This window comes from Macrobrachium rosenbergii, chromosome 9 (genome assembly GCF_040412425.1).
Source record: "Macrobrachium rosenbergii isolate ZJJX-2024 chromosome 9, ASM4041242v1, whole genome shotgun sequence".
Classification (NCBI taxonomy): domain Eukaryota; kingdom Metazoa; phylum Arthropoda; class Malacostraca; order Decapoda; family Palaemonidae; genus Macrobrachium; species Macrobrachium rosenbergii.
The window spans coordinates 20,408,902-20,433,441 of record NC_089749.1 but is presented as its reverse complement, the minus strand read 5'-3'; the positions used below and the strand labels follow the sequence as shown (position 1 = coordinate 20,433,441).

Below are 24,540 nucleotides of genomic sequence, written 5' to 3'. Positions count from 1 at the left end.
GGGCACTGCTACGAACTAAGTCTGTAGGTCAATGTTGACTAAAGGAAGAGTTATAATACCTCTGTTAATATTAACAAAAACCCCATCAAATATTTCAGTCATATATACTAAAAGGGGTAAGCCATACTGGAGATAAATACAAGGTAAAAATTAAACAAAAATTCATAGAAAAAAAAAATTTAACTTTCACAACTTGCCGAAAAATTCTCATCTGTCACATGAATCTTAGACAATTTAATAGTCTCATCACTCATTTACACCTTTAGACATCATGCATACAAAATATACCTACAGCAGAAACAGACAGAACCAACAAGAAGTCAAAATGGAAAAAAAAAATCAGTCTCACGCCCATCAATGTTAAGGCTAACATCCGAAAAACGTGCCGTGGTTTGATACAATTAAAAAGGACCTTGAAACGAGTTGTCATTGGCCGTGGCACTATGCGGGGACAAGTCACCGAGTCTGACAAACACATTCCGACATGAACCGTCCTTGGAGCACTTGTATATATACACAGACTCCTACTTAGTGAAGGGTGTAAGACGCGAATGTGTCCAGACAAGCACAGTTTTTTGTACGATGAATCCTGCTCACTAAAAAAAGGGCACTTTAAGGACGAACGCACTTCCGCTTAAAAGCTACTAGATGGGGTTGCTTGTGCGTACGTGCTTGCTTTCTGATGCATTTAACATCAATGTTGTATACAAGGAGATTCAGACGTGGGAGTAACAGGATGCATAAAAAAATCGTCTGAGACAAATAATAATAAAAGAATAATCTGGCTTTAAGAATAACTTTATAAAAAGTAGTTCTTAGGGAAAATATTAATAACGTCAATAAACAAGCTTTTTTAACCGAAAGCACAGAGACGCTGAGAGAGAGAGAGAGAGAGAGAGAGAGAGAGGAGAGAGAGAGAGAGAATATGTTGACTATTAAAACAATGGTTAATTTGTGTGGACCGTACATTCGATGGGTAATAACAACGCCAAAAAGAAAAATTAAATAAAAAAAAAACATGAAACACGCATATACAAGTATTTCTGTATTTCAATCTATCACCAGCCCAGCTGAAAGTCGATTTTCAACGAGGTACCAAATTCACTGTTGAGGTCAGCAGAGGCAGAATGGAATTTTATGGCACGTAGATACAGTGACCTACTCACTCTATTCGGGAATCGAACGCTGGTTATTCAGTCATGAACTGACCGTGCTATTTACTTGCAGTAGAAGAGTGGGAGGTATAAGATACGGTAAATCATTTAGATCACAGGTGTTCATACCTGCCCGATCAATATCTATCGGACTACGTGCACCTAAAAATGTTCGGACTCAGTTGCTACGAAGTGAAATCACAAAAAATTAAATGAAGACGAGGCGGAAGCGCGTCGGAAACAGAAATAAAACAGCGGCGATAAAAAATGGTCCCACGCAAGAGAAACTTTTAATAATACTGTAAACACTACACCAATGTGTACCGTCGCACACCCCCACCAAAGCACTTACAGCAAATCGTACACCCAAACCGCATACACGAACACACCACTGACCCAATTACGCACCCGTATACTCGCTCGCGCGCACATGCATACGCCGACATACCACACATAGCAGCAGTTGCTCCCAACAACCGCATGATTCCATCAGTGTGAGAACCGATCACGCAAGAGTAATTGGCAATTAGGAAAACCGACTTTACGACTCGACGCCATAAGGCGGATGCTCGAGTGTAAAGAGAGTGGAGAGTATCTTCCTCTGCCTACCGCAATGTTTTCTCTGCCCCCCACCCCCCCCTTCCCAATCTCTCAATATCTATCTATCTCTAATATATATATATATATATATATATATATATATATATATATGTGTATATATATATACAGTATATATACATATATATATACAGTATATATATACATACACATATATATATATATATATATATATATATATATATATATATATATATATATATATATATATATATATTAATAATCACAAATGTGTGATACAATAATGATTATAACTTCAACTACTCAAGACCCTTTTATTTTCTCTTTACTACTCTATACAAGAGCTAATCTGGTTATGTCTGGGGCAATTTTCATTCCCTCTCATTCAAAATAAGCAGCTAAATTAGCATTTTCTCTAATCAACCCACCATCTCTATAGAAAATGATTAAGCCGTTTCATTTCAACATCGACTTTTGCCAAGAAAAAATAATTACTGGTCTTGGTTCATCAACATATATTTACCTAAATAAAAAATAAAAATTATCATAAAACCCTAGGTACGAGCTGGTACACACGAGTACCTGAAAGTACAAACCCCGGCAAGAGAGAAACAAAAAAGAAAAATGTATACTTTGACCAAAACGTATAATGAATGGCAATTTGTGCGTGGCGTGGTTTACCCTTTAACCGACAGATTTCCCTCGGCGGTGAAACAGCAAAAATCAACCCTATGACTCAACGGCACAAGGAAATGTATACAAAATATGGTAATCATGACATATGCTTTGTAATTGTAAATGTCTATAATTTTATTTTTATCAGCAATGCAAAACGTTTCGTAATATCGTATTAACGATTGTAAACAAAACGCCTTATCTTGTAATTATGCAGTCAGATATAAAACATTTAAATATGACCACTAGTTCGTGAAAGTCGGTCCATTTTTTAAACCGCAATAGTTTGATAAAGGCAGGAAAATATCTCCTAAAGCAAAAACTCAGGCAATAAATAATTATCCTAACCAAGTCTCTTCATTACTAGCATAAAAAAGTAGTACATTTTACCACGTTTATTATTGCATAATAAACATAAAGGAACCTTAAGGATCAACGAGTTAGAACCAGTCTATTTTTTTCCCCTCGAAATTAAGGTAAATTTCAATAGCCAGAAAATGTAAGTTGGAAAATGATTAACAATTTCGGTACTTGTTGCACCACTGCATCCAATTTGTATTACTGCTTAAGAACGCAAAGACTCAATAGTTTGAGGATTTATTATCCATAATTAATCGCTACTTTTCTCCTTAAGCAATCCATTATACGAAAGCTTGATTTACAAATAAATGACCTTTTGGGTTTCATCCATATGATTTGATAAATAATAACGTGTATCTGTTAAATTCCATATCATATCACAGACTCGTATCTGGGAGAAAGCATTTAAAAACATGCGCTACGGAAACACTTAGGACCTTCGATCTCTCTTCACATAACCACCAAGTCCTCACCGTGAACGCACCAATCTGGAGGACTTCATTTGTCCATCAGGTAACACCACTCACCGAGACCAGTTCTCATTCAATAGAGACACTCAGCCATTCACTCGGACCTTTCGTCTCCCACGCATGCGCTTGTATTGGCGCCTTTCGAAGTTTGCTGTTGCTCACATATGGGCAAATCTTCCCACGGATTCCTAGTCGACCAGAGAAATAAAAAAATATTATCACTTTCATTTTGTTAACTTCTTGTTTTTGTCGGTTTGTCAGCAATCTCCAGTATTTTTTGAGTTCTACATTATTGTTTATATATTCAAAATAATCCATCCCATTCTACATTATTGTTTATATTTTAAAAACAACCTATCCCATTTAAACAGACCGGAATTGCCAACAATCAATGAAAATCAACAATTCTGTCTATGAATAAAAACTGTATTTTGAAACACTGCAATCTTTTCACTGGTACTGTTTCAAAATAGTTTTTATTCTAACGTAGTGGTTTTTCATGGATTATGGTCACAGTTTAGTGGTGCACCATAGATTACCATCAATATCCTTTTTAATAACTGTTTAGGAATTCCATATAAATATAGAGGACAACTATCGCTCGGGTTGATTAACAATTAAGGACTCTAATACCACAGATTTAGACTGGAATAAATAAAAGAAAACAAAAGACGACCACCAGACGAGTCCACAGCACTGGTGCTCTCGTCACAGCCTAAAAGTAGCCGTGAGAATTCAGTGCTAACGAACACTAGACCAGAAACCTACTGTTTCTGTGGGAATACAGTACTCTACAGCCTCGTAATTCTCTCCTCAGCATAAAATAAACTTCCTTGATTGATGGAATGAGGCCAAATTATGCATCGAGCCACCAAGAGGTAAATCTAGAACAGATATTTTATGGCAGTGGGTGGACAGCTATGTCATTCTGATCGGCCATTCATTCAAAGTTTTTAGAAAAAAAAAAAAAATCAGAAACTTATTGTTTTCGGTGATTAGAATCAAATAAAATATGAACAATGATAAATATTTTATCTGCGACGTATAGCCTGTGAAGAACTGAGCGGCACTGGTGAAAAAAATGTCCACGTTAACGGTACAACTTCCGGAAAAATGTCAGCCATTTCAAACAGGTTAGCTGAGAGAGAGAGAGAGAGAGAGAGAGAGAGAGAGAGAGAGAGAGAGAGAGAGAGAGAGAGAGAGAGCTCATGGATATATGATGTTAGTTCTAAGAAAATCTTCATTAACAACTGAATGACTAATTCTATATAAACTGGTCTCATAGCAAATGTCGATTAAGCAATAATCCTTTACTGGGCAAAGGAAACAATAATCTCCATAAAAGTTGGGATCTAATGTTGAAGCATATGCTAGTACCTTCTGACAAAATATTCAAATAACACTAAAAAATTATGTTCAAAATAATGTGGTCTAGGTATGAATGAAATCTGAGAATACTTTAAAAAGCTCCCATTTCTCGTTGACTGATATATGCATACATACATTTTATATATATATATATATATATATATATATATATATATATATATATATATATATATATATATATATATATATATATATATATACACTGTACTCTATGTGTGCGTGTCTGTTATCAAAAATGAAACTGGTACCTACCCAGAGAGATAACCACTGGAACACTTTGTTTAGAAATAAATCAAAACCACATTTACAACTTCAGGGTCGCAGAAAGCGACCTCTGATTTTACGACAGGCTAATAATAATCCCCACAACCGCTTCTAGCAGGCATTAAACACTGCAAACATGAATCTTGATTATTACAATCCACAAACCTAAATCGCCACAGTTTCAACTGACGATTATGAATAAATTACTACAATTTTTTCGAAACCATTTAGGGTAAAACCCCTTCTTTATCCACAACCACAAACTGCCTTACTCAGGTCTTGACCAATGCCACTGTAAACGTTATATTAATGAAATCGCGAGTTGCAAAACACTGGCGAGTGTATGAATTGCGAAGCTTAGGAAATAACTTTCTCTTGCAAGGAAACGGAAGCACCGTTTTTGTTCTGGACTCCCTCCATTGTAAACAGCGATTGCTGGATAAATCCCAGAAAACAATTTCACTTTTCAAGAAAAAATGTGAACTGTAAGTCAAAAGAGCAAGCTCGCTTCATCTGCAGAGATCTGAAAAAAGGGAAAACCTAGACAATCAAAACTAGATTTAGCAAAAAACAACGACAATCATCATCATTACCTTTCGTGTTTGTGTTTTTCAGATCTTGATTTGCAAATGAATGACCTTTTGGGCTTCCTATTAAGACGTAATTTGGTTCATTACGCGCAACTTATTTTTTTTTTTTGGGGGGAGGGGGTGGGGGACGGGTGCGAGTTTACAGTTTTATCGAATGAATCAAGCGTACGGGATGTTTGTAAATAAACAATTTGCAAAACGAGAAGGACTTGAAGAAGACCAACGCCGGTAAGAGGAACTTCGTCCGTCGAACGATGACACGGGACATTTCCACCATAACTTGGTAATTTTCTGTTCATTGTCTTGTCTTACAGCTATTAGTTCGCGTCTTTCCTTTCCTACTTTTTTTGATTAATTCCTTTCCTGTGCATTTCGAATCTTTTTCTGTCCCTTCACCTTATTAAATAATCTTCCTTCTTCTGTCCGTTGTTTTCCAGTCCTTTGTTTTTTGCTATTACCTCTCTCTTAATTTTTATCCTTAGAATATGTTTCCCTGTTATTCTCAATTTCACTACATCCTTGTAAATAGATCTCTGGCTTGTCCGTCTCTGGAAGCTACCAATCATATACTTAGGTATCTGTTGTGATGATAATTTACAACTGAACACATTTGTCAAATAAAAAAGAAAGCTATATTCATAAGAACACAGGGTATACATGTGACTTCGAAGTTATACAAAAACGAGAGGATGATTCAATTGATTATCTGCTTCATTACCACAAATTCATCAACATAAATACACACAAACTGCGATAAGAACTCCCGGAACCTCCGCAGTTCTCAAAACGCACTGCAGTATTGCAAAACTTTCATATTTCCTTAACGCAAACTAGAAAACGTTCTAACTTTCTAAAATTCGAAAACTGAAAACACACCAGACTCTTCGGTTCTCCGTTTCAAATGTAATCCAATGCGATTCGCATTTGTCGGCATTTGTAATCAGAGCCCTTGTATTATATCTGCGCCATTAATCTTCGCTTTTACTAGTCTCGAGTCAGGAGTACCGCGAGAAACTCTCAATTTTCTTCTGGAACTGGCCTGGCCGCTTTCCATTTCAACCCGAAGGCTCCATCCTACGCGCAACATTGGCAGTTCTCTCTCTCTTCTCTCTCTCTCTCTCTCTCTCTCTCTCTCTCTCTCTCTCTCTCTCTCTCTGTGGCACTAAAATCTAATATGAATCTTCAAGTTTCAATGGCCCTGTCCCATCTTCCATTAAAGCTGATACTTTGAGAAAAATCAAAATACTTTATAATGATATCAATTATCAATTGCTTAGACTATTCACATACCTTCTACAAAAAACAAGAACTGCAATACAGGTATAGACAGAAAATATTCTGGATGCGTACCATTTCCACATCAGACCAAAGTAAAATATTGAAAGACCTACTGGTTGCTGGAACTATCTTCTTTCTAGCCAAAACATAGTTGACATGCTCATAGCCTCTAGAACACTTAAAACTACTTTTATGTTCCTTTACCAATATCGTACCATTGTTGCAAAAATATCACTGCAAAGGAATCAGAACGTATCTTTTTTTTTTGAGTGACAAGCCATAACGCGGTAGTTTTCTAGCAGTCAGCAATTAGACAGCACCTGTCTAAGTGACTGTATGCACGCAAACACATCTCAAGAATAAGAGGAGCGTCCTGAGACCACAAACTACCGCCAAGCCTGAGCATTCACCCCCACCAAAAAAAAAAAAAAAAAAATCCCTTTCCCAGGTAACAATCTGCCTTCGTCAGTCACAAGTTCCAACTTCTGTAAAATTTTCGTAAAAATCCAGACAACAAGCCAATACGAAAACAAGGTCCATCACAGCCTTCTCCGGACCCCTGTCTACAGTGACTTTGGTCCTGAGCACTTTCTTCTCATAACTAGCCAAGCCCTAGTCACCAGGGCCAGATGCTGTGCATTAATTGGGACAACTATAAAATGTTGATGGTGATACTGTAAATGGGCTGTGCTTTGAATATCTGTTTTCCATCTAAAATAAAAATCAAGAAATCAATCAAAGATGTCAAGACTTCAAAGGAAATTTTACATTGTAAAATCTTAGGCGATAAGCTGTGGTATCATACTCAAAGAATATGGTATCGGATGGTTTTACGTTGACATAAATAGCCCAGTTATAAGAAGAGAAGAATATGTGTAGGAAATTAGCAAATAAAATTGTTACAATTCACAAAACCTCTGAACTACAAGAAATAGTAGGAATAAGGAAAAGAATGAAGGAAACAAAACCTCTGAACCAAAAGAAATAGTAGGAATAAGGAAAAGAACGAAGGAAAAAGCAAGTACAAGGGAAGGGAACTGCTAAGCTATGAAAAATAAGAATGGCAAACTAGAGCCCTCCCACCACGATATATTTCCCCTACCAGACAAACACTGCTTTCCGAAATGGTAAATGACTGTCATGGGCAAAATGGCAACAATAAAAAGCAGAAAATTATAACGTTTGTGAAAAAAAGGCGGAGGGGAAAAGAAAATAAGCGACGGAGAAAGTTCGAAATCAGGGGAGAGCTGTGCCGTATGACAAGGACTTTGAAAACAATAATTTCATATTCGACAATGCGATACTTAATTTGAGAGAGAGAGAGAGAGAGAGAGAGAGAGAGAGAGAGAGAGAGAGAGAGAGAGAGAGAGAGAGAGAGAGATTCAATGCTTTATTTTTATTATACAATAGCTTTGTTTCTCCAATGTTCACACAAAGCTTTGTCCAAAATACTTTGTGTTTTCAATCATTATTTATTAAAAGAATGACAGCACGCAATATTAAATAAAAAGCGACCTAGTTTACGGGTTTTTTTTCTCACTTTTCACGACATGAAAATTATATCACATATTCACGTGACCGTATGTCACCAGCAATCCCTATATATATACATAAGCATATTATACTACCACACATATTCATTAAACATACACACCAAGATCCCAACTGAAGCTGAAACGTCCAAGCTTAAAAAAAAAAAAAAAAAAAAAGAGGAAAGGGTATTCGTGTAATTCGGAGAACCTCCCCAAAACTTTCACCCGCCTTCCGTTTATTTGCCTACAGCCGTGTTATGAGCAAAACCTTGACCTACTGGTGCTGGCTTCTTCAATTAGTGCATTCCATATGGCCACACACCAACTGTCGGCCTCTCGCCTCTGGCAGCTGGTACCGCCAGGACATACGCTCAGATGGAGAGGATGAATGCCCCGAGAGAGAGAGAGAGAGAGAGAGAGAGAGAGAGAGAGAGAGAGAGAGAGAGAGAGAGAGAGAGAGAGAAGGCGCGGCGGTGGAACTCCCGAACTGATGAAAATTATAGATAGCAGGACAGCCCAGACTGGGGTTGAAGGCTCCAGTTTACAGTACGCATATATAAATAGAATGTGGGTCAGGACGAGCCTACTATTAACATATTTTCATTAAATTTAAGGAATACGTCGGTGACCTGAATTCAGAAAAAGTTTGTTGGTTGCAAACGTTAACACACCACGAAGTAGCACATGCACCCTTACAATTAAGGGCACAATAGTCTTCTGTACGATCAAGTACCACGGGATGTGCCTCCACTCCCCTATCTTTGCTTCCTGTACTAATCGCCAAAACACAGATGGGCTAATCAGAGAACTCTTTAAATTCGATTAGTACCACCCACAACCCATCACCACCCTCCAAGCTTATAACTAAAGAAGCTAGAAAATAATTAGTTATCAAATTGCTGGCTACCGAAAGCCGTGACGTCACGGGCAATAAGCTCTCCCCCTGAGGAATCCCCGTTACAAGGTAAACAAAACCGAAGGGAACAGCGTAGGGTGCAAATGGAGTCTCTTCCTCCGGCTAAATATTTACGGACGGGGGGAGTATTATTGAGCTCCATTACGAGGGAAGAGCAAAGCTTCTTTTATAAACACAGACAAGGCGTAAAAGACGGAAATTAAGCTTAACAGAAAAAAGCGATACGGCTGTCGACATTAAGAGGTCGTCAGAATCTAAGCTGGCTTAATCAGAATGTGATTCTCTGGTAGCCTCGATACAATAGCAATCGCAATATCTAAATATCAGCAGAATAATGTTATTGGAGCATTAAGTTCGACTGATCGTAACCACGTAACGTTACGCAAGGTGGAATATGTGTTACTTTTGCCTGAATAAAAAAAAAAGTACACAGAGATCTGTTATCTATATTTGAAGTTCGCTGTTTAGTCTCTGTATTAACTGACAATAAATACTTAATGGCATCAAAATTTAAGTTCATTGTCACAGTCTCAAAATTTGAGAACAACAAATAATTTCGAACACTGAAACTCATACATACCAACCTAAAAAAAGAGCAGTTATGTCACTGATACGAAAATATTATGCCAGTTGAACTTCCATACCAATCAATGAGTACACATTACTCTCAGGAATTAATTACATACCGCATACCTTAGTAAAGCGAAATACGAAACAAAACGGCACAGATTTTTGTTTCCGACTTTCAAATCCAGCCCCGCCCACAAAGGAATGTGCAATTCACGTCCTGCCATGATTTGTAGTATGACCTGAAGTGATTCCGTCGTCCTACTTCCGGCGTTATCAATCAAAACACGCTACCTATCAAAAAGGTGGGAGCAACAGATCTCGCAGATAAAAGCCGGTAGTTGGAATAATTTCTAAGCATGAAAATATTTTCTCTGCATCCCTTTATTATAAATTATATAATTATATATATATATAATATATATATATATATATATATATATATATATATATTATATATATATATATATAATGTATATATATGTATGTATATATAATGTGTGCGCGCGCGTGTACGTATGTTATGCATACATTTATATATAAATTATATATGCACACAAACACACGCATATATGTGTGTGTGCGTGTGTACGTATGTTATGCATACATTTATATATAAATTATATATACACACAAACACATATATATGTATATGCATACAATAAAGAATATTTTCACCACAAATGCGCAATTCAACCTCTTTCGTTTCGCATACAATCCATAATGCCACTGCACAATAAATAATTACATTAGTCTCGCATCTTCCGGACTTACGCAAGCATACAAAACCATTCTCTTGGTAAACATTTTTTTTCTATTCACAAGCAAGGTCCAGAGAAAAGGCGAATCTACCTGGCGAGTACGAAGAGAAACACGAGGAAGCCAGCAGGAGAAAGTGCCCTCAGTGCAGGTGGACAACACCACAGCTATAAGACAAGACTGCCTGAGTGGATAAACCACGCCCCCGTTCACCTAGCCATTCATTTACCAAAACACATCAAACGGTTCAGTCTCAGGTTACGGCCTCGTCCACCTCATGGTTATAAGGAAGGTCTCTCTCTCTCTCTCTCTCTCTCTCTCTCTCTCTCTCTCTCTCTCTCTCTCTCCTCGCGGCTCAATGGTAAGCGTAACCGACTCAAAATAGGGGACCCGAATTCGCAAAAATCAAGTATGTCTCTGTGGGTCACAACTAAGGTAGAAAGATGATGACGAAGAAAAGAGAGAGAGAGAGAGAGAGAGAGAGAGAAACATGAGTTAATCCTCACCCCACTGGGGCTAACGATTCGTAACATTTAGAAAAACGGAAAAACTTGCTCCTTCACAATATATACCAATGGCTCAACCGAGGATAATCCTTACTCCCATTCACCAATTTTTCTCTTGCCCTCCTTCCAATGATTACTCGAAAACCTCCTTAGATGCTTTCGACACAGAAAAAGCCGTGTGGCCATCATTTTCATGATACGTTTAAAAATACCAGAAAATTACTCTTTATAAGAAAACTGACCACCCAAGGCCAAGGATTTTCGTAAATTCTGCCAAGGATGATGGAGTTAGTAGTGTATAGCTCACACAAACTCCTAAAATCTCTCTTTCTCCCAAGGTTAAGGACGCAGCTACAAACACTTAACTACTGTATTTGTCCAATTATAAAGTTAAGGCTCATTTGCTTTTGAATAAAATGCCATTGCTATCGCAAAGAGTTTATGCAGAACTACTTTCATAAACACAATTATGCGTATGTATATATATATATATATAATTATTAATATATAATATAATGTTTGTATGTTTTAATTACTACAAACGTCACAACTATAGTTCTGGAACTGCACTTTCTTCACAATATAACTTGGGTGCATAAAGTACATTTCATTAAAAAAGTTCCTAACGTAATTACACTACAGTAAAAAAAAAACTTTCTCGCCGTAACTATAAAAACATAGACCGCTAATTAAACGCTCCCAAGTCGTCATAACACGTGCATCAAACAGGAAGTCAAGAAAGCGTCTACACGCTAAGCGCACCGACAAACGGAACAGAGAGAGAGAGAGAGAGAGAGAGAGAGAGAGAGAGAGAGAGAGAGAGAGAGAGAGAGAGAAATATAAAATTTAGCACGGCGACCCATGAGGTCATTCAGCGCTGTAACAAACAAAGTAAAGAGCTTTGAAAGGTGTAACAGGAGGAAACCCTCGCAGTTGCACTATGAATCAGTTGTTAGGAGAGGGTGGTGAGTAAGATGGAAGAAAGAGAATATGAACGGAGGTATAGTGAAAGGGTGAAAGAGGTTGCAGGTAGGAGACGAAGGGACGCTGCAAAGAACCTTAAGTAATGCCTACAGAGAGAGAGAGAGAGAGAGAGAGAGAGAGAGAGAGAGAGAGAGAGAGAGAGATAAAAGAAGGCACACCAGGTGTGGGGAAAAGGAAGGAAGCAGTAGACACCTGGAAGCAGCATGGCAGACGTCGGAGGGTGCGACGTGTAAACACGACGGCGACACGAACCTCACACACACACGACCGCCGCACGTGATTCCCCGTCAATTACCGAGGTGCCTTTTTATCGCCACCAGGTGGCATCAACAATGATGCTAAGCACGGTCTGTAAAAGGTGGCTTTTGAAACGTCTTGACGTAGCCATTTATGAGGTCTAGATTCCGTTGAGTGTTCAATCATTTCGATCGTCATTCATGAAATTTTCTAGTGATGTGGGATACTAAACGTAATGGCCACTTACGGTCATTATACCTAGGTTAACTGCCCTTTCTACAATAATAAATACTAATTACCGTCCACAAAGTGACTTCATGATCATTGATGTTATATCCAAATGTTAATTCTGAAAGAATTTCCATTGCCATTTACAAAATATAAAATGCAATATTTAAATAACCATGCATAAAATTTACGGTAATTATTACAAAAACAGTCAATGGCCTTCATAATACTGATCATAATTATGACCTAGAGAAACCGAAGTTATTTTAATGCAGGCGTTACAATGAATCTATTCATGTATACAGCAGCCTGCATAAAAAAAAACCTGCGGTGAAATAATTTCAGATACACATCGGAACTCGACCTACGGAGATAACAATGAACCCGATTTCATCCGTGACCCACATATCGTAATTCACATATAAAGCGTTATTCCAGGCACACGGGGTCTTTGTCACATGGAAAATTACGATTTTCCTGCAACGCAGACAATAACGATAGCGAGAGAGAGAGAGAGAGAGAGAGAGAGAGAGAGAGAGAGAGAGAGAGAGAGAGAGAGAGAGAGAGAGAGAGAGAGAGAGAAATTCAACTTGTTTCTTCCAAATATATTACATACTGGTGAAAAGAGATTAACGCAGACAATAACGATCGGAAATACTGAGAGAGAGAGAGAGAGAGAGAGAGAGAGAGAGAGAGAGAGAGAGAGAGAGAGAGAGAGATTCAACTTGTTTCTTCCAAAAGTTACATACTGGTGAAAAGAGCTTAACGCAGGGACTAACGATCGAATACTAATACTGAGAGAGAGAGAGAGAGAGAGAGAGAGAGAGAGAGAGAGAGAGCAATTCAACTTCTTTCTTCCAAATATATTACACATTGCTGAAAAGAGATTAACGCAGACAATAACGATCGGAAATACTAAGAGAGAGAGAGAGAGAGAGAGAGAGAGAGACTTAAATTTCAACTTGTTCCTTCCGAAAAAAATGACATATTGCTGAAAAGAGCTTAAATCCAAGAAAACGATTTCGCCACAATGCACGCACCTATAAAAATGAGACGTGTTCGACGGGAAACAAAATTTAACTTTCATTCAAGTTACAAGCACACTTTCACTGAAATTAGAAACCACGAATACTTTTTCATTTCTCTTGTCTCGAATTTCAGTTGATATTATTATTATTACTATTATTATTATTATTGAAACGAACAAAATTAACCAATTAACTTAAGTAAGGTTTTAAAAACAAATGCAGATTCGCCGGCCACAAGGGAAAAAAGCACTTGACAAAGGTAACAAAAAATAAAAAGATAAACATCAAAAAGTAAACACGAAAAATTCACACACAAAAACAGTGCTCCCGGAAAAAAGGATAGCAATAGTGTAATACAAATCATTGCATTTATTTGAGTAAATTCGTTAAAGCAAACCCATTGCCAAAATTTTTTCTTCATTATGCAAAACAGAGCATTTAGCAGTAGGTCAGACACCAGGAGTCTGGGAGTTTCAAGTTTCCCATGGAACACGAACGTACTCCGTTGGCAACGTACCCAGAGGTGATTTATAAGATACAATAACTTTTTTTTAGATAAGAATAGTTTTACGAGATCCTTCTTTACCTTTCTTTACATCTGAAGCTGAGCAGTACTTCTGTACATTTATCGATAAGCAAGTACTGGTGATTTACCGTCTGTAGTTAACACGTGCACATGCGACTACCCAAAAGTGCCATTAACTTGAAGAGCAAGCTTCCACAGAACTGGGCAGCCATATGACAAGAAATGAAAGCTACGGGGAGAGAAGCTGGAAGAAACGAGCTCTTCTTGACAGATAAAACTCCAGAAATTAAAAGCTCTGAGACTGGAAAAGAAGAATTAACATGATGTGTTGCAGATGTATTTCCCAACATACTCTCTTTTAAAAGTACGAGACTTCAATTTATGCATGTGGCACTATATGCTATAAAAACTTGCTAGGCATATCTCCATTCCTTGATTTTTTTTTTTCACATGCCCGGAACATTAATGATAATATCATAATATGGCGTCTCTGAAATGATGCAAAAATGACGAAGAGATCTATACATAATATTACTAATATGATTATGACAAGTCTAATGAGCCACACAAAGAGAGACATTAAAAAAGGTACACAGGAAGACGAGTAATGTGAGTTATTCAAGAGGCTACTGAAATTGCCTATGTCCTCGATTTTAAGATCAAGTGGAACCTTGTAATTCCCCAAATTATGTCAAGCACACTGAACGTCAGATGATGCCTAACCTTGGTCAGTTCTGAGAGAGAGAGAGAGAGAGAGAGAGAGAGAGAGAGAGAGAGAGAGAGAGAGAGAGAGAGAGAGAGAGAGAATTCAGGTTTAACTTATTCCAAAAACTTACATATTGCTGAAAAAGCTAACGCAAACAATAACGATCTGAAACAAAGAGAGAGAGAGAGAGAGAGAGAGAGAGAGAGAGAGAGAGAGAGAGAGAGAGAGATTAAAATGCAGAATGAAGAACCAACAAATGAAGAAAATCGTCCCACGACTTCTGTGAACTGAGCAGACTTTTAAGAGGCTTTTGAGATCTCCATTGTATGGATTTAGGCTACTGATAACCTTACCTTATAAACAATGGGGTAAAGGGTGAACGAACGCATGGGGAGACGTCGCAGCCATGTGACTCTCTCTCTCTCTCTCTCTCTCTCACCTCGAATTAGATTTATTTCCTATTATCTTCTGTAACTTCGTCATATTGAACACCATATTCTCTGAAAGCCTGAATTTCAAGTCAATGGCCCCTGTAGCTCCTTTCACATGGATAGTGGTTTATCTTCTGAATAATAATAATAATAATAATAATAATAATAATAATAATAATAATAATAATAATAATAATAATAATAACAGAAGCCAAGTTGAATTTTTGTGTGTGTGTGTGTGTGTGTATATATATATATATATATATATGAATCACAAACAGGCCCTCCTGTTCATAGCAAGTCTTTGGGAGAAGGCTGCTAGGCCCACGCCCTTTGTCTTGATCTCAGATGACACTGGCACGCATTCACAGTCAGGTAGCCTGGTTGGGGCGGCACCCCGAAATTACATTTGGAAGAAATCTCAAGGTGAAAAACTAAAATGAACTGCAACATAAAACGCACAGGCTTTGCAATTCTTCCATCAGGTAATCTTGTCCCATCTATCAGCGTTGTGGAAGTATCCGGAGAAGACAATAAAACGATGATTAATGGTGGTGATAAATAAATGTTGCGGTTGTGGGAATGTGAGGCCTTTATGGCGAGTCTCTTTTTTGAGGTTTTTAATTTACAGAAGAACGGATGACTCGGAGGCCACATAAATAAATACGAGACTACTTTTTATTTATATAACAAAATGCATTTAAGGATTAAGTAGAGGCTCTTGGAAATCTAAGCAGAAGTAATAACAATAATATTAGAGACATTACTGCAATCTGTCAAGAATAACCGGTTACATTCTTCAAGTACGGACATAAGTAGTGTTGTCAATAAATAGTGACCTTCGTCTTAATATTTTCTGAAGATAAATTCTGAGTTATTACTTCAAAATGAATAAAATACAAGAACTAAATATTCTTTTTTATACAAATACAGTTGGAGGCTCTTCCTATACGAATTGACGCCATAACAGCAAATATATTTTTTAACTATTACCTTTCTTGATTAACACTGATCAGTTACACACACACATTACATATATATATATATATATATATATATATATATATATATATATATATATATATATATATATATATATATATATATATATATATATATATATATATATATATATAATATTTCCAGTTAACACACGGAGCACTTCAAGTTAGCAACAGAACGCTGAAAGGAATAAATTCTTCGACTCAAAAAGATATCTAATTCGGAATGATTTCCAACCTGAATTCTTCTACAAAAAAACGAGATGTATGTTATTTTTCTCTCTCTATTTCAGGCAAGCACACAACAAAGACAGATAATATTATACAGCTGGATCCCTTCACAAAAAAAGTATCCAGTGCTTATCTCGCTGATCTTATAACATTACCGTGTCTTGGCCAGCACTGGTTTTGGTTCACTGGACACCACCTATCAAGATCGCTCCTCTGAAGAAGAACTATTTTTACTTTCTTGATCCTTCAGAAACTAGTTTCAACCTTCGATGTGCTGTTATTAGCTATTTGCAACATTGTACGCGCTCTACGAGCGCTCCAGAAAAAATAAACGCCCCCCCGACCTTGGACTTAGCCCTTCGCCCACCCCACCTCGCCCAACAATGCAAAATCACCAGCGGGCAAAATTTGGGTCTTGTGCCGTGTCCTCAACCTTTAACCTATGCCAAAGAATGAATGAGTTATTTGCTGCTCGCAGGTTCACTTAAATAACCTATCTAACTCAACTGTGACGCAACTGCAAGTAACTCACTATCTCGGGTCTGAATTTTTTTAAATACATTTTTGTATACGATAAAGTATACTGTGCGTAATTACATGTAATTATAGCACATTATATACATTTACGAATATTTGTACAAAAGTGTTCTTATAATTAAATAAGAACACTGCAGTAGATACTACTAAATTTTGTATAAATATTCGTGCTTAGCAATCTCTCTCTCCGAAAGTATATATGCATGTATTCATGTATAATGCATACAATAAAAATTAAAGGGAAAATTCCCAGCAAACCACAATATGCAAAAAAAAAAAAAAAAAAAAAAAAAAAACTGACGGGGGCACAGAGCGACAAACGTATAAAAGGGGGTAATTACATAATGCGAGCTTATATCAAGGACAATGGTGACCTTGTCAAACACTGGTCGTTTTCATCCTTATACAAGTCCTTGGAAGAGCTGAAACAAACCGGCATCGTCATCCTGGGAATCCTCAGGCCATTGTGTTTTTTTTTCCCTAAAGGGTAGCGGAGCTGCTATTAACAGATTCTACTTCCTAAGGCACAGCCATTTCGGGTAATTTGTGTTTAGTTCCTGTTACATATGACCGGATTGTTTGATTTCGATCTCTGTTTACATCAATTTACCGCAATTTCTATATCTGCATGCATGAAAACTGACTTTTTACATGTATTTTGCTTTGAGACACCGAGAATATGGAACACTGACTACATAGCTATATTTCCTGACGCTGCGTTTGAAGCACATTCTTCCAATAACTCGCAGTTAAAGTAAACGACTGAAAAGAAAAACTAACAAAATCGACAATAATTGAAACAGCCAAAAAGCGGATAGCGTTATCAAAGTCTAACAAACACTATGACTACTAACAATCTCATGGACAAAACTAAAACTGACTGTCAAACAGAGGAAAGTCAAGATTAATGTAGAGAACTCGCAACCCCATAACCAACAACGAATCTGTCAACGGAAATGCTGCCTGAAAATTCCTACAATAACAAAGACAACAATAAAATCGTCATCACCAACAAACTGTCCGCCATTACCACCGCCCAACGACATTTCCAATGACGCTCTACGCAGAAAAATGACAAAGGTCAAATTATCCCTGTCGGATGAATGAACGTCCACAGATTATCTCTTGAGCATTAGTTATCAAATGCTGTATATGACTTGGTAACGTTTCTATGGCTCCCGGCATCTATATGCTACAGATGTTCCATCAATTCTGGAATACTATTCTCTTCACTTGATGTCAGCAGCCTCCTGGGATCTTCTTTTCAAAAAGATTGTCTGACGTGGTCGTTTCCTTTCTCTCTCTCTACCAAGCAATGAATATAAAGATTTATATCAGAGTCGAAAGCTAACGCTTCTTGACATCTTCCATTAGCTTCATTTAAACACTTTTTCCTGTACCAGTATCAGCATTACTGTCGCCAAAGTTCGCAAACCTTGAAAATACCTGTAATACCAGAGATTTACTTTTTTTCTGATTCATGATGCTGCGGTGTACACACAAATGTAAACCACAGCTGATTAATTAAAACATTTTCTTTTCACATTCTTCATAAATGAGCATGCAACTTGGGGAAGACTGAGTTGCGTGTTAACATTCAGAAAATAAGCCGGAATCATATATTGTTCCAGTTAAGATTTCCAATATGCACTCCACTATTAACAAGACATTCTACGGAACATAACATGAAATAGTGCAAAATATAACCCTTAATTTGACAGTTTAACAAAAATACAAATACAAAACAAATATTTCCTTGGCAGTAAAAAGCCAAAAACATGTGAAATGCACCCGGAAACAAAATTCCAGGCAAAGAGAATAAAAAATAAAACCCACTCCATTCCCAAACAGCAAAGACGTTAGCGAAGTGCTTTCTGTCCAAAATTCTGGTAATCAGTGAAAAACACCTTCAAATCATTCCCTACTTAGTAACTGGTCCTAACGTGCGTGTAAAAAAAAACTCGACCCCTAAAATTCCTCGTAAAAAATGAAAGCAAGCACGCTTTCAAATGCACTTCAAGACATCTAAGGGCGGAAACCGCAAAAAGACTTCCTGAAATCTCTCTCTCACCCCCCCATCCCCCCCTCTCTCTCTCTCTTCTCAGAGATTAACCACTGTCTTACCTAATTACGCCAAGAAAGTGGCTAAACAGTCGCCCAAGACACAGTAATCAACTGAAGTTTTAATAAAAAAGAAAAATTAATTTCACACTCTGATAGTGACCAACTTCGGTTAGTGGTAAAAATCTTAATGGGCAAAATAATTACCATACTCCAGTGGTGATTACTGAAGGTAAATTTATAATAATGTATACATAATGTCATAATGTGTCAATGTTTTTCTGATACGTGGTCTTAGTCAACGCCTATTCAATGTTTTTAACACTGCATCATGTTAGAGCATAAAATAAATACAATGTTTCTTAAAAGATAAAAAATAGCTTACCGTACATGCACTATTGCTGTACCACCGGAATTATCATGCTTTCCAAAGCGTTCACAATACCATATTTTTAAGATTACATTCCATTTATAAATGGAAGCAATACAAAACAAACAAAAAATAACGATCAAGCACTCATCATTACGACAGCCACGAACATACAACTGAACATCGCAAAATCTATGTGTTGGTTTCCTTCTGAGGTTTACCTATCGAAAACCGATCTCAAGAATGACGTAACTTCAGACAGAGAGAGAGAGAGAGAGAGAGAGAGAGAGAGAGAGAGAGAGAGAGAGAGAGAGAGAACGAAATTTTATTTTACCCCATAGTACAGAATTCATGAATTATCACAAAAATCGAAGTAATCTCTCTCCCTAAAAGATCCAATCAAATAATTAAAACGTCACATAAGAATAGGTTTCTTTAAGTTTTGTCCACCAACAATTATCTATGCACATTACTCTCCCTCGCTGATTTCTCTTTACATAAACACATCCAATCCTCGAAGGTTTGTTCCGCACCTTGATTGCTTTCTTAAATTAGCCTGTCAGTGGTTTCATGTTAAATACTAATACTGCATAAACAAAAAGCAGACAAAGAACCAATAACATCCTTCAAAACAACCCTGATCATCCCCTTGAAAAGCGGAGAGCAGTAAAGAAAAAGAAAAAAAAAAGGAGACCAGCTCATTACCAAGGGTATACTAAAAGTGGAAAAAACTGAAGAATTTCAATGTCTATTGCGGTCTCTCGACGCCAAGCGGGAGAAACTTAATAGAGGACGCTCCAATAACAAGCTAGTTATCGACGAGAGAGAGAGAGAGAGAGAGAGAGAGAGAGAGAGAGAGACTTTATAGTTGAGCCTTCTTTGTAAAACCTCTTAATTATTTAACCCTGTTTTGGTATTTCTACTAATTCTTCAATTGTGTTGAATTCCAGGTACATATTTTTTCCTTTGTAATTCTCATCTGTCATTTATACGAGCTTTCTTTGTAAACTTTTTATATTTCTTCAGTCTGCTAAGTAAAGGACAAGAAATCGAAAGGCCTTGCAGTACTCCATTGTTTCCCTCTCCTTCGTGGATTCTGCCTTTATCTATCTTTTCCAACGTATCAAAGGATTTTTAAAAGTTTAATCTTTGATGTAACTGAGCCAAACGGCAACAGTATAGATTTCTAGATAAATCGTAAATTCACTGCTTCAGCAAATGAAGAAGTCAGAACAAATATGCTATGTAAGGATAGTTCCGTAGACTTAACATAACTTTTAGTTTCAAATGAGTTAAATCCAACACAATGGAACTCAAACTTGCCTAGCGAAATCATTAATGTATAAATATTTTCAAGTTTTAAATGAAGACCCTGGAAACTCTGCTGTAATTAGCTATTTTCTGTTGAGATACGAATTTCAATTTTTTGACGAAACAATACATATAATCAACTCACTCCCGATATATAACGGCTCTCCTTATAAGAGACGATGGAACTGACTTGTCTTCGCTAAAAACTCTTTTTCTGGTGTATTGACTCTTCTTCTTTGTTTAACGTGCTTTTTCCCATTTTTCATATTGGGTAAGCACGATGCCTTCTTTTGAAGGACTCTGATTTGGCGTTGGGGTAGGCCGTAGCCTCGATCGGCTACCCTGCCTGACATCGCTTAGACCCCGGTAGCACATGTGTATATGTATCGTACCAAATATTAACTGTAAAAGGTATTTAATTTGTTTCCTACCTCAAGAAAACGACTTCAGCCAAGAAGGAAATGACAGAATGTCTTAAAAGGTTTATTAACTACACACATGTAAAAGTCAGCTGCCTCTCCCGATCAGGACAGGTGCCAGACGAGCTGCAGCAGAAGCAGCACCCAGCACCGGCCGGACGCCGGCTGCTACACCACAGAGATACAGATAAATACTGATTAATTCAACTGGCGTCGCTGCGACAAAGTCGACAGCTGAATTAATCAGCGTGATTCACATCAAGCTGAAGCTGGATCGGTTAGGTGTAGGTGTACTCAAGATCTAAAGACTGTAGTCTTTAGATCTTGGGTGTACTTTGAGTGGATGATTTTCTTCGTACAGCAAAACGTGTGGAAGTGAGACTACACTTCAGGAATGTAAGAATGCTCAGAGAGAGAGAGAGAGAGAGAGAGAGAGAGAGAGAGAGAGAGAGAGAGAGAGAGAGAGAGACTCAGCCGTTTTCCCTTCAGACCACAACAGGTCAATGGCACAATCATCACTCATCTGCTCAATCGAAGATGAACCCACAGGAGAAAACATTCCAGAAGCCAACTGTAACACGTTTGCTTAATCGATCGGCAAAATTAGGTCACGCTGGGTCTGGTCGGTAATTGGCTAAGAAATGCCAGATGACTTTGGTCCACAAGAACTTGAAATCTGTGAGGATAGTTAAACATACCTAAATTATTTCGTACACTTGAAAGACGGAACGGCAGTGTCTTCTTGGACCACACCCTCTATGGAGATGTTATTGTGATATTATATATATATATATATATATATATATATATATATATATATATATATATATATATATATATATATATATATATATATAATACGAAATGTGTTTATACTGTACATGTATTCTGAAACATTCAGAGTACTAAAAAATCAGCTTCTATCTCATCTAACGGATCAACGCGTCTTACTGTAAGTGGCTATTTTATCAAGACTTTCCAAGCTAAGAGCTAATGAAGTAAAGATCGCAAAATCCAGAGAGGTCACCGTCTTATGTTACCCGGATTGTAGGCCGTGTGTGTTTTCATCTTACTGAATCATTCTTATTGCTTGGCTACAAGAGGACAGTTCTTATGACTACTCTACATGAGATGTAAACGAAAAACTGGAAATCAAAATTCAAAAACCCTTAAAATGCAAATAGTGCTGCACAACTAAATATATATGAAATTGGTCATACAATTTAATATATATACCAAATATTGTCAAATTCTGATCTTATATTAACTCTCCACTCCACATCAACAGGTGGTTGCACATTTGGTAAACTTGTATGCGCCAAACTTCAAATGAATGAAGAAATGTCGGTTAACATTGATTAGCATTAAAAATATGGCGTTCCATTTTTAATCCGAATAAACATCAACCTTATGAGACCAGATCATTCATGCAGAGAGATGATGATACTTTCAATCCTCTTGGGAATAAATTAAAGGACGGAACATGACTGTCAAAATCATGGTTCAACATCACTGCTCTGAAATGAGGTACGGTTAAAAACGCACACGTCTTCATTGTACAACTAAGCAGCATCTTGTTCTCGCAGGAAAAAACATTTGCAAACCAATGCAAAATAAAATAGAATGAAGACCAAAACAATAAACTTTCGAACATGTGGTTTAGTTTTCCGAGTACAGAAAAACAGCCCAAACCAAAACACTAAGATTTCCTGCCTGACGCGTGGTTTCAGTTTCTAAACGAATATAAAATTTCATCTTCCTTAACGCGTGGTGGTTTAGTTTTCTAACCATAAAAAAGGGGAAGATTTCCTCTCCCAAAACACGTGGTTAGTTTTCCCTAAACGGTGGCGGGCCTCCTTCACCGCACTGCTCATCATCAGCCTCTCCCATCGTCGTCAGAGAGAGGATGGCACCAAATCTGGCAGATGGTGAAGGATGGCACCAAATCTGGCAGATGGTTGAGTTCCCCGACGCACCAGGTACAGGGGAGGAGAAAGAGCCTGAGTATTTACACTCCGGGAAAAGATTCATGGCCGGAAGGCACTGTTAAAATTACCTTTACATTGAAGATGACTATCATGCTGACCACAAAAGTGGACATGGAAACATCTAAACATATATAAAATATATTTAATAAATATAACCTTTGGTTGCTAGTGTCTTTAAGATTTCAATGTCAGATGTCGCTTCTGCGATGACTTCATTCCCTTTTGGCAGAAAGATGATGAAATTTGCAGTGATGATCATTTATCTGAAAGACGTACCTTCGAAAGAACACGGTTTTCTATTCCTAAAAGGATTTACAAGGTTTTTTTTGTGAAAGCACATATATATTAATTTAATTTATGTTCGCTGTCTCCACCTGTTTTCTCAACGTCAATATGCTTTACTTTACGGCTATTCCAATTCTATGCACACGTGGTTTGCAATATAACAGCCTGTCAGATTTACATGTGTAATAATAATAATAATAATAATAATAATAATAATACATACACTATGACCAAATACAGCCTTTCACTAATAGCAGTACAGTTTAATGCTTTTTTTTTAATGATAAGAAATTACTTGCAACTATCCATGAACCAATGGACAAGCTGAATAAGATTTGGAAATCAAATGGGCTGAAGTTGTAGACGAAAGATTAATCATTAGCTTACAAAGATCTGTATTACCATGAGTCACGGCATGTCAGTGAAACTATACCTAAAAGACTTTGTCGATTTGCGAATAAGACTTCAAATAGAGTATTATGAATCAGCTGTCAGGAAAGCGTGAGAAATAATACCACAAGGGAAGCTACGGATGAAAGGGAGATGAAGGCGGCTTGGACTCCTTCGCCCCTGCCCAAGAGAACAGACCATGACAGTGTCAGCTGGACTCCACTGGACACCAAAGGAGAGGGAAGACAAAGTTCGGGAAAGGGGTCAGTGCCCGAATTTCACTAAGGTCCTTTGCCTAGCCAGGAGCTGGCAACAATGCTGTAGTTCATTGGATATCGTCAAGTTGAAAGTGTCTCTTTCAATCACTTTAAACATACAAAATAACAAGACACATTGGGGTCCAAATAGCATAATCCTGTCTTGAAGAAGACACCAAATGTCTCGGATGAGTTATTTGCAGCCAGAAAACACAATCTAATCCACAATCCTGCGACGACGATCTTTGTTCAGAGTTATCTTATTTAAAACTGAAACAGAGAGAGAGGTCCAAGAGCTGTGAGCCAAAGCAGCTGTCGGGTGTTAAAAATATCTTAAAATGTTTTCTTAGTTCTTTTAAAGGTCAAAGTGCCTCACTCAGCTGCTGAAGAATTCCTGATGGACATTTACAAAGCGCGAAGATCTAGATATACGATCACTTAAGGATACAAACTTAAATCCTCGCGTGGTCATTACATAATGCTTCTATCCTTCTTGACACATTTGTTGCTA

General features: G+C 37.4%; 1 protein-coding gene across 9 annotated transcripts in view; it reads right to left on the bottom strand.

Moving 5' to 3' along the window:
- The window catches only part of Nost (Nostrin), a 251,346-nt gene that overhangs the window by 36,775 nt on the left and 190,031 nt on the right, over positions 1–24,540 (bottom strand). The window lies entirely within an intron of this gene.